Source organism: Manis pentadactyla, chromosome 12, assembly GCF_030020395.1.
Source record: "Manis pentadactyla isolate mManPen7 chromosome 12, mManPen7.hap1, whole genome shotgun sequence".
NCBI lineage: Eukaryota > Metazoa > Chordata > Mammalia > Pholidota > Manidae > Manis > Manis pentadactyla.
In genome coordinates, this window is record NC_080030.1 from 105,844,727 (window position 1) to 105,855,595 (window position 10,869).

The following is a 10,869-nucleotide window of genomic DNA, read 5'->3' on the forward strand; positions in this document are numbered from 1 at the left end:
TTAGTGTCAGAACGGAATTGCAGAACACCTGCTTGGTGTCAGGAGAGCTGGAGAATTGGTTGGTGTGGGAAAAACTCCCACATATTTGGTTGGTGTCCGAAGTGTTGTGAGGAGAGGAAACAGAATTTTTCTTCAGTAGTGTCGCGTACCCACCACTACAGCACCATACCGGGATAGCTTCAGTGCCCTAAAAATGCCCTGTGCTCCCCCATTGGTCCCTCTCTTTCCTCCCCTTCCTACCCACTGGCAACCACTGTTACTTTTTTCCTACAGTCTTCATGGTTTTGCCTTTTCCACAATGTTGCCTAGTTGACATCATATGGAATATTGATTTTTCAGATTGCCTTCTTTTACTAAGTCATATGCATTTATGGTTCCTCCTTGTCTTTTCATGTCTTGATAGCTCATTTTTAACATCACTGAGTGCTATTCCAGCACGGATGGACCACAGTTGGTTTATCCATTCACCATTTTAATAATATCTTGGTTTCTTCCAGTTTGGGGCAATTATAAATAAAGCTGCTATGAACATTTATGTGCAGATTTTATGTGGACATATATTCAACTAATCTGGATAAATACCAAAGAGTGCAACTGCTAGATTGTATGGTAAGACTACGTAAGCTTTGTGAAAAACTGCCAAACTGTCTTCCAAAGTGGCCATACCATTTTTATTCCCACCAGCAATGAATGAGGGTTCCTGTTGCTCCACATTCTTGCTGACATTTGGTATTATCAGCTTTGGATTTTAGCCATTCTAATAGGTACACTTTACCCAAAGGGTGAAACTCTTAAGCATAATGAAACACAACAAAAGTTCAAAACAGTGACCCAGAACTTTAAGAGGACAATGAATTATAAAGGTTCAAGAGAGTGGGGCCTTTGGAATTAGCACCTGGGTTTGACATTAGAAGCATGGTTTTACATTTAGTAAATTGGGTGAATTCAAACCATTTAGTAAACTTTTCTGAGGCTCAATGACTTGTCTATAAAACGGGGAAACAATTATTAGCAGACAGGTTTATTTTGACCTTTATAGACTATGTTTTCAAAAATGCCTGGCATGCAGCTTTTGGTAGTTTAGTTGGATATATCTTCTAACTGCCTTTTAGTGTTCTGCACCTGGTGCACAGTCAGTAAAAAAGTATTAAAATTTCAATCATCAAAGGTCAGAATCTGATGGAAGAGTTGACCTATCCTATGAACACATGAAATAGTTAAGATGTAGTTTCATTTTCTGTGTATTTGCCTGTTTTAAATAGATGGAATAGAGCGTACACAAGACTGGTGTTTTGAACAGAATTTGTAAATTGCTAGACTTTGGCTCATGCAAAAATTGCCAGTGGTTTGGGATTTCCCAGGAGTAGCCAGAAATGAGATATTGGCTTCAAAAGCAAACTCATGAAATATGCAATAGTATGGATTCTAGAAACCGGGCACTCGGCAGAGTTAAGTTACAGTAATTCACCATCTTGGGGTTGGCAGAAATGTGCATACAGTTACTACAATTTCAAAAACTAGAGACCAGATAGTTCCTCTGTCTCTACTTCCTCACATAGCTTTCCAACTAGAAGTTCCATTTGTGCTTTATTTGTTTTAAATATTACCAATAGCAAATATCATCAATTCACAGACCCTTGAAGCCCATCTCTGAAACCCAAGTTAAGCACCTCTAAGAGAAGAGAAATGCAACAGCCCTGAGGATAACACTTTTAAAGGTACTGTTTTTGGTGTGTGTAAATAGTAACTTCTTTACACGAGCTGTTTGGTGGTTAGAAAGGACATGTTGTTAAATGGTTGAAAAAAACTCTTGGCAGTTATTAATAACGTGATTTGATGGGGTAGGTAAGATTTTTTTTTTTCAGATAATTATTTTTTATTGAAGGGTAGTTGACACACAGTATTAACATTAGTTTCAGATGTACAACACGGTGATTCGACATTTATATACATGATAATTCTAGGTACCAGCTATCACCATACCAAGTTGTTACAATATTTTGACTATATTCCTTATGCTATACATTACATCCCGGTTACTTATTTATTTTACAATTGGAAGTGTGTATATATATATATATTTTTTGTGAGGGCATCTCTCATATTTATTGATCAAATGGTTGTTAACAAAAATAAAATTCTGTATAGGGGGGTCAATGCTCAATGCACAATCATTAATCCACCCCAAGCCTAATTTTCGTCAGTCTCCAATCTTCTGAAGCATAACGAACAAGTTCTTACATGGAGAACAAATTCTTACATAGTGAATAAGTTACATGGTGAACATTACAAGGGCAGTCATCACAGAAACTTTCGGTTTTGCTTATGCATTATGAACTATAAACAGTCAGTTCAAATATGAATACTCATTTGATTTTTATACTTGATTTATATGTGGATCCCACATTTCTCTCTTTATTATTATTATTTTTAATAAAATGCTGAAGTGGTAGGTAGATACGAGATAAAGGTAGAAAACAGAGTTTAGTGTTGTAAGAGAGCAAATGTAGATGATCAGGTGTGTGCCTGTAGACTATGTGTTAATCCGAGCTAGACAAGGGCAATAAAACATCCACGTATGCAGAAGATTTCTCTCAGAATGGGGGGGTGAGGTTCTAAGCCTCACCTCTGTTGATCTGATGGGGTAGGTAAGATTTTGATTGGCAGCGAAGCCACAGAATGATTTTTAATCTCTATCTGGTGAATGCAGAACTTCATAAGAGTTTCTGCTGAGCAATAACATTCTGTTACGTAATTAATCCTCAAAAGGGGTTGATTTTGAAGGCAAATGTGAGGTCTGATAATAGCCCCTTAATTGACCTTGGTGAGAAGCAAAAACCCCAAGCAACACATTATAAAGATGGAATAATAAAATAAGGCTGGAGAGATGACGCTGCCATCCGGCATTAATTGATGTGCAGAAACACTCCGAGTTCCCAGGAGAAAAGAATTATTTAAATGCAAAATTTTATTATTACTACTACTTAAATTGTTGTAATAAATTCATGAAAATAAGACACCTCACTAGCTTAATGCATATAGAAAACCTAATCAAATATTTATGAGCCATATACCAGCAGTTTTATCACTCGGCATATAAAAGGGTAAATAAGATGAGCCATTTTTTTAGTTCAAGATCAAACATACTCGGTACAGTTTAGAGCCTCACAACAGGATGACGATGATACTTAGTTTGAAAACTACAGAGACCCTCACCCACTTTCTTAGGGGGAAAAAGGTCAAACTTTCAAAAGATGCAGATTTTAGAATCTCTTTAGAGACTTGGAGTCTCTTAGAATATAGGAAGAATAGGTATTCCAGGGGTAGAACATTTTCTGACCAAGCAACATTTTGGTTTACAAGCCATATACAAAACTATTCTTATGTCATTTTCTTGCATACCACTACTTAGGGATTTCTTAATGGTTTTTCCCTCAACTGCACCACTTTCTGTTATTCGATGAGAAGTGTAATGAATGTATCATAAACTCAGAAAAAAGCATCTGAAAGCAACAGAGCATTCCAACGTGAGTCAGCAATCTTGCAGATGACCGCACATGATCATTTAATGAATGAATGAAACTTTTAATACTTAGAAAATTGATGCTCAATGGGAAAAAATCTAGTAGAAAATACTGTTTAATGACCATTGTAAGATGCCATATAATGAAATCGTTAGAAGTACCTTGGCATTTAGTACGTACATCATTAATGATTACTATGTTAGAACAGGTTCCCACATGTTTTGAGGTGAGAATATAGAAATGTGATTCTCCAGAGCAGTTATTCTCTATCTCTGTTATGGCTTTTACCACTTCCAACCTTTTGCATATTTATGTACAAGTTTTATTTTTCATAGTTGTAAGTTTCTGGAGGGGTAGGAAGTGTGTCTTGTTTATCTTTCATATCTCCATGGTACCTACCATGTGATTTGCTTATACTTGGAACTCAGTAGATATTAGGTGGTGGAATAACTGTGTGCATTTGCTTTTGAATATTATTCTCCAATAGAAGAAATAGTAAATGTTTTAAAGTTGTGTTTTAAAACTTTAATTATTATGAATGGGGAAACTAATACATCAACATGTTAATAGAAATTGGGTTAGAATAGTGGAATTATTGTCTATCTTTTTTCTACTCCTGCTTATTTGTAATGTCATACTACTTTTCTAATAAAAGGAACAACAACAAAATGGCCCTAGATCTAGAATTATGGTGACCTCTTACCATAATAGTGACACCCCCCTCCCCTGCGCACCCTCATTCCCCCCACCCTTCCTCTCTTCCTCCTTCCCATCTAGCTGATTTGTGGTGGAACAGGAGCGAGTTGGTAAAGATGGGTTTGGAAGGAATGGGAAGAGGTGATGGTTTAACCCTGAGACGCATTCATTTCTCCACCCAGAAATCCTGAGTGGTCTGATGGGTGGGAAATGCCTGGGGTCAGGCTGCTAACAGTTTGGGAATGCAGAGAGCTTGACTGACTTCAGAAACCCCGGCAGAACCAGCCACACGCTGGGGCCTCAGCCCAGGTGCCCGGAGATCGAGTCGCCAAGCAAAAGGCAATGGAACCAGGGAGAAGCAGGGGGCAGGGAGGCGGAGACACTTCCGCTCTGCCATGAGGCCTTGTGAACTTGTTCCTGCCCCTGCCCACCCCACCCCACCCCCCAGAGCAAGGAGAGAGGCACAGGAAGACTGAGGTGTTCATTTCAAAAGAACTGTGTAAAACGGGACTAAGTGGCAGGACCAAATGTTTTCTGCCGTCACTGGGAAGAGGCCGTGAGAACAGGAGGAGCTCAATGGCTGGTTAAAAGAAAGATGTGCTTTGCACATTACTGATCACTGTCTCCTCAGTTTATACCTGCTGGGCATTTTATTCATATTTTTCAAAAATAACTTAATGAGCCCTTGCTGTGTACCAGGCATAGGGATGGTTTTTGCACAGAAAAATATAATTATAATAGAAGTACGGAGACTGGCTTTAGGTGAGGTCGGAGGAGCTCCCACAATATGTATTCTTCAGAAAAATGAAATACAGAGGCCAGTTATATTCATTTATCATTTAAAATAGAATTGCTTACAGGGAACACAATAATCCATTGCATGCTGCCAACCCAAAGAGACTCTGCAAGCTAAATGAGCTTGCAGATTTTCAACCCAAAGAGTGATCTTGGAACCGGAAAACTAGTAAGTGTGCCTTCTGCACAAGTGTTGCTCAAACTCACTTCAACAATATCAGCAAGAAGAATGTGACTTTGAAAATCATTCAAAGAAATAATAGTTCTGCATGATGCAGAAAAAAAAATGACATGCAGGAAAAAACGGTGTTACTACAGGTCTTGAAAAAAACTGCATAATTGAAGTCAAATTGGAAGGGGGATTTGAAGTTAAAATGCAGATAGAGATTCAAGAATAGATGCAATTACTTTCCTTCTATTCAACAAATATTTACAGAGTAACTACCACATGCCAGGCACTGTTTCCAACACAGTGAAAAAGATAGAGACTGGTGGGAAAGTTTAAAGAGAGAGAATTCCTTTCCTCAAAGAAATAGATATTGTGCTTGTGCACTGGCTAAACTTTTATCTCCAATACATCAATTTGTTTTCCATCGTAATACCCTGTTCTTCAGAAACCCTCATATCACACAAAAAATATCCTCTGCATTTTGGAGCCCTTACTGGCTACTATTTGAAAAAGCTTCAGTTTACAAAGTTACACTGTACACATAATTTTATTCCACCTTAGAAAAGAGGAAAACGATGCTATGAGATGCACTGAATTAGTCTACCTATAATGTAAGGAGAGGTGGTGGCACATAAGTCTTGGTGGTCCGAGATCATGAAGGCTTCTTGGTAAAATCTGTGGCGAGATCTCGAATGAGCCATCCATATATCTGAAATGAAAGTGGACAGATCCAAAATTCGAAGAACTGATTTAAACTGCCTCAAAGGAGCTTGGCCGTGCTCTTTCATTATACAAATGTATAGCCATTTTAGTAGCGTTACATTTAATTACACATTTCACTTGCAGACCACATTTGAGCTCGAGCTAATTGCTGCGGTTCCTGAAGAAAGAAAGTTCATGTTCAGATAATATTCCCCATGCTGTGCTGTCACTGATAAATTCCACAGATATGTAACTAGGATTTTGGCTCTGGGCTTCCTTTCATTTCAGCTGGGGGGGCACTTTAGTTCTCTTCAAGTCATTTAGTGGCACCATGGTCACAGGGCAGCAGGGAAAATGCAAGGACAGTGACCTGAAAGAACCGAGTGTCGTCATGTGCTGTGACTCACCTCTACTCTTTATCCCTAAAATGGGATTCTTCTAAGGAACAGGCAAATGAAGTCATGTGTAGGCATGTGCCTTGTACACTGTAAGGTATTAAAAAGATGTAAGATAATGTTTTAAATTACATAATCTGGGAGATAATTTTATATTTATTTTATATTTAATTTTATATTTTATATTCAGTAAGAGTGGTCATCTCAAAAGTTAGTGACTCACATCATCTGGTGTTATATCAAGCGGAGCTACAGTCCTCCTATAAAATTATGGAAAAGCAAATATTTTTAGAATCCTATAAATAAAATAATATTACATTTATTAAGACCACTGAAGTTTGACTTGAAACCGAGTACAGAGGAAAATCATAGTTCAAGACACAAATCACCAGTTTTTAGGGGGGAGAAAAGTTCCCTGTCAATCTTTAATACCTAGCAGGTTATAAAACTAGTCAAATGAAAATATTATTATTTATCATAATAAAACTTCAAATCATGAAGAAACCATGTTGATATTATATGCAAATATACAACCCAGCATTACAACTATGGCAATACTTACAGTGAGATGACTAAGGGCTAAAGTAACCAATATTTCAATTTTTGCCACACCTTCTCATTACTTTTAAGAGTTTTGATCTTGAAATAATTCATAGTTCTATCAACTTATTTCTATCAAATATTTTATTGTAAGTCAATACATAGAGATATTTGTCTTTTTTATTGATATATGTGTGTTAAATTAGGAGGATGAAGAAATATAATGGAATTAATTAGGCCCATTGAGTTCTCTAATTTACATAAAAACTGTCTTTTACTAAAAAATAATATTTATTTAGAAACACCACTTCTGAAGGTTAATTTCTTCGGTAGCCATGTGCAATATAACAGAACCCAGTTAGAAATCCAGTGCCACGTATATATTTACATCCTTGATCAGACCAGAGTCCGAAGTGCACAGCGCTGTATAAGGTATTGCTCGTATAGCGATGTGGTCTGTCAGCCTAGTATGTTTTTCTTGTGGCTCTTGCCAGCTTCGCCGAGGGATTTCACTTTGTAACCTCTCTGTCAAATCAATTCTGTCCCTCTGGTTCTGTGTAGTGTAACAATGTGACATCCAGAGCTTATCCAGATGAGCAGAAAGCAAATGAATTTCCTTCTGCTCCTCGTTGAGGAGAGAAAATTCTCCAACCCATGAGTACTGAGGGAACATTGTATTATTCTTTATGGTAGATTTTTTTATCAGCATTGTGAGTTCCTGGGAGGGGTGGTGGGGGTGTCCAGAGCAAGTCACACTCGTCCCTTGTCATATTTGCAGGAGGTCAAGTCTGGCTCGAAGGACTAGCCTCAGGGACGCTGGGGGGTGGGGGTGGGCAGGAAACCTCCGTATATCCAGCTGAAGTAAAGACTGTGCAAGAGGGGTCTGCAGCCTCCAGGAACTTGCCTTGGTGACTGGATGGGCTGTTTACGAGCTCATTCATTTATGCATATACAGATCCTGTTTACAAAGCCATGAACCGTTTTTCACAGAAGAAAACAACCAGTGGATTCCTTGTCTTACTGCACTCTCACCAGTGGTAAACGAATCGGAGGAATTTAGGGCTGGGAACACTTAGGCTGAGATTGAAACGAGCCCACTTTTTACTAGAAATTAAATCCCAAGTGCACTGTGAATATTGCACTTCAGGGGCACTTTTCTGGGCCAGTAGTGGTTGGTTTCTTGTGTGTGTCTAGATGGAGGAGTATTTTGAAATAGTAACGTGGTTTGCTGCACATTTCAAACCAAACATACAGAGCAGACACGCAGAGGTCATTCTGGGGTTTGTGATTTTGTTTTTCTTTGAAGTAAGAAAACCTGTGTGCAGACCGGGGTGCTGGATAACAGTGTATCTGTTAATGTCAAGGGCAGTGCCGGCCCTGCCCAGGAGTGTGAAGACAGACAGGCCGCACAGCATGTCTTCAGCTCCTCTTTCAACATCCCTTGTCCTCTTAGGTTTGTACTCCTATCTCCTCATCCTTAAAATGGTTATAGTTCTAGAAAACTCGTATATAAATTCTCCTCCTCCTCCTGCTACATGATGTGAACCAAAAATCTGCACCCCATTTCCATGTGGCTTTGTTCTCAGTTGACTTCCGTGGTTAGGAAGCTATCTGATAATTACCCCTGTTAAATCATCAGCTGGTGCTAACTTAAGGTGTGACTTCTACTTGGGGTGCTGTGTATTTTAATATTTAATGTCACAAAGTCTTAAAGAGCAAAGAAGTGAGCTCCTCCCTGCGCCATCGGGCAGCCCACTGACAAGCCAGTGGCTGCTTCCGCAAGGCCCTTCAGCTGCACCAGGCAGACAGCTGCCATCTTGTCTGCTTGCAAGAGCTGCCGTGATTTCCCCGTGGGGCTGGGAGGCAGAATAAGCCCTCTGACGACTCCTTTGGTTCATGCTGAGCTTGAATAGCTCAGTAACTCGTCCAGACTAATGATTCAGACCTTGTCCCACTGTCCCCCTTACGGCAGGTACTAACATACAGAAAAAGTAACGTGCTCCCCATCCTCCTTGCGCACTTGGCTTCCTAGGTCACCGAGAAAATAAAAGTAATTCCAGGGAACCTTCATGAGCTTCCGCCTCCTCTCTGACTTGCCAAGCACTGCCCTCCCCTATATCCTGCCCTCTTTCCTTCTGAATAATTAATAATTGTCCATGTTCCTGTTTAAGGTCCCAGGGTCCCAGCCTCACTCACCTGCTCGTCACGGCTTCACCCATGCATCCCTCTCTTCTGGAACATTCCCACTGGCATACAAATATGCCATGCTTTCCTCTTATCTTAGAACAAATAGAAACATCCTCTCCCTTGACTGTGCTTCCTGCTCAGGCTACTGTCCGTTTCTACTTCCCTTCAATTCAAAACTCCCTGAGAAACATGCCTATACTTGTTCTTCCCACTTCTTCCCTCTCAATTTCCCCTCAACCTGCTTCAGCTAAGTTTCTGTCCTCAGTCACTCCACTAAAACCGCACCTGTCAAGTCCACTGTGACCTCCGTGGTGCTCACCCAGTGACCTGCTCTCAGACCTCACATCACCTGCCTGTAAGCCCACTTGGGGCGTCCACTGTCCCCTTCTCCTTGAACACTGCCTTTGCCTGGCTTCCAGGGGCGCCCGTTCCTGACTTCCTTCCTGCCCCCCTGGCTGCACCTTCTCATGTCCTCTGCTGACCCTTCCCCATCTCCCTGTGCTCTTAACAAGGGAGTGTCCCACTGAAAGGTCCTCAGACCAATTTCCTTCTGAATCTGCACTCGCTCTCTTGGCCATTCGTCTGATCTCATGGTTGTAACTATCATCTACAGGTGGAATACTCCCAAGTCTTTATCTCCAGCCCAGACCTTCTCTTGAACTCCACACTCATCCACTCTTGACTCTCCTTCAGTGTCTAGTAGGCATCTCACACTTAACCCTGATCCCCCCTCCAGGCCCTCTCTTGTTCCCTGTTCCCCAGTCTGTTCTGAGCAGGCTAGACAATGGGATTCTACTAAAACATGTTACTCTTCTATTTAGCACCCCCAGTGGCTCCTGATCCTCGCCGTGACTTGTCAGGCACATCCAGTCGCCCCAGACCTCTTTGCCTTCTCTCCCTGCTCTGCCCTGGCCAGGCTGCCCTGCCTGCTGCCCCAGGACCAGCCTGTCATGCTCATGACTGGAGCCCTTCTCATTTGCTCTCCCCTCTGCCCGGATTGTTCCCCTCTCCTCCAGATGTCCATGGCTTGTTCCTTTGCCTCTTTTAGGTCTTCGTTCAAACATAACCTTTCCACTCACACCTTCCTTGACCACCTCTCCCTGGTCGCCTTCCCTGATTAGCCTCTCCCCATGGCACTCGTTCTAACTCTAGGCTTTCCCGATTTATTATCCGTCTCCCTCAGCCCCAGAATGCAAGCTCTGGGAGGGGTGGGATCTCTGACACTTGATTTACCCCAGTGCCCACTATGACTGGAGCCGTAGTAGGTGCTCAATATGTTTGTTGAATAGATGAGGATATATTTCTCTACCAAAGAACATGGCTGGCATGCGATCTTCAGGAAACTGGTTTTCCAGAGATGGGGATCAGATCTGTGCGTGAGGATCCGTCTCTTTCTCGTGCTCTTCTTTGCAAAGCTGGAGCCGTGGCTGTAAGGCAGCCTGCCGTGTTTGTGGGGTGGGCGGGGCGTTTGCTGCGAGTCCCTCACCAATCACTCAGACCACTCACTCTTACCCTTTCAGCTGAGCACATAAAACTGAAATGTTGTGCAACATTTTTACTGCTTGTGCCCGGCTATTCTTTTTACTCAGTAATTATGCAGCTTTGTTTTCCATGAAATGCCTCTTTTTCAATATGTTGTTATAAAGAATAGCTGATGAATTGTTTGTAGGAATAAAAGTCTCCCAAGATTGGCACATTGTCATATTTATTCTACTTTGTAGTCATATTAAGTAACCTCACATTTCAAATAAAGAATCGCTGCCCACCACAACAATATACCTCGCTTTCATCAGAGGTTGTAGCGAAAAGTGAATTCTGGGAACACTGACATGGATGGTAGCAACCCGCGCTCATGCTGAGA

The 10,869-nt window shown here is 41.1% G+C and overlaps 1 long non-coding RNA gene across 1 annotated transcript in view; it reads left to right on the forward strand.

Moving 5' to 3' along the window:
• LOC130679892 (uncharacterized) overlaps window positions 1–10,869 on the forward strand; it is an 84,917-nt gene that overhangs the window by 3,868 nt on the left and 70,180 nt on the right. Inside the window, exon 2 of the long non-coding RNA XR_008992888.1 lies at window positions 1,634–1,718. This is a non-coding gene — a long non-coding RNA (uncharacterized LOC130679892). The remainder of the gene's footprint in view (window positions 1–1,633; window positions 1,719–10,869) is intronic.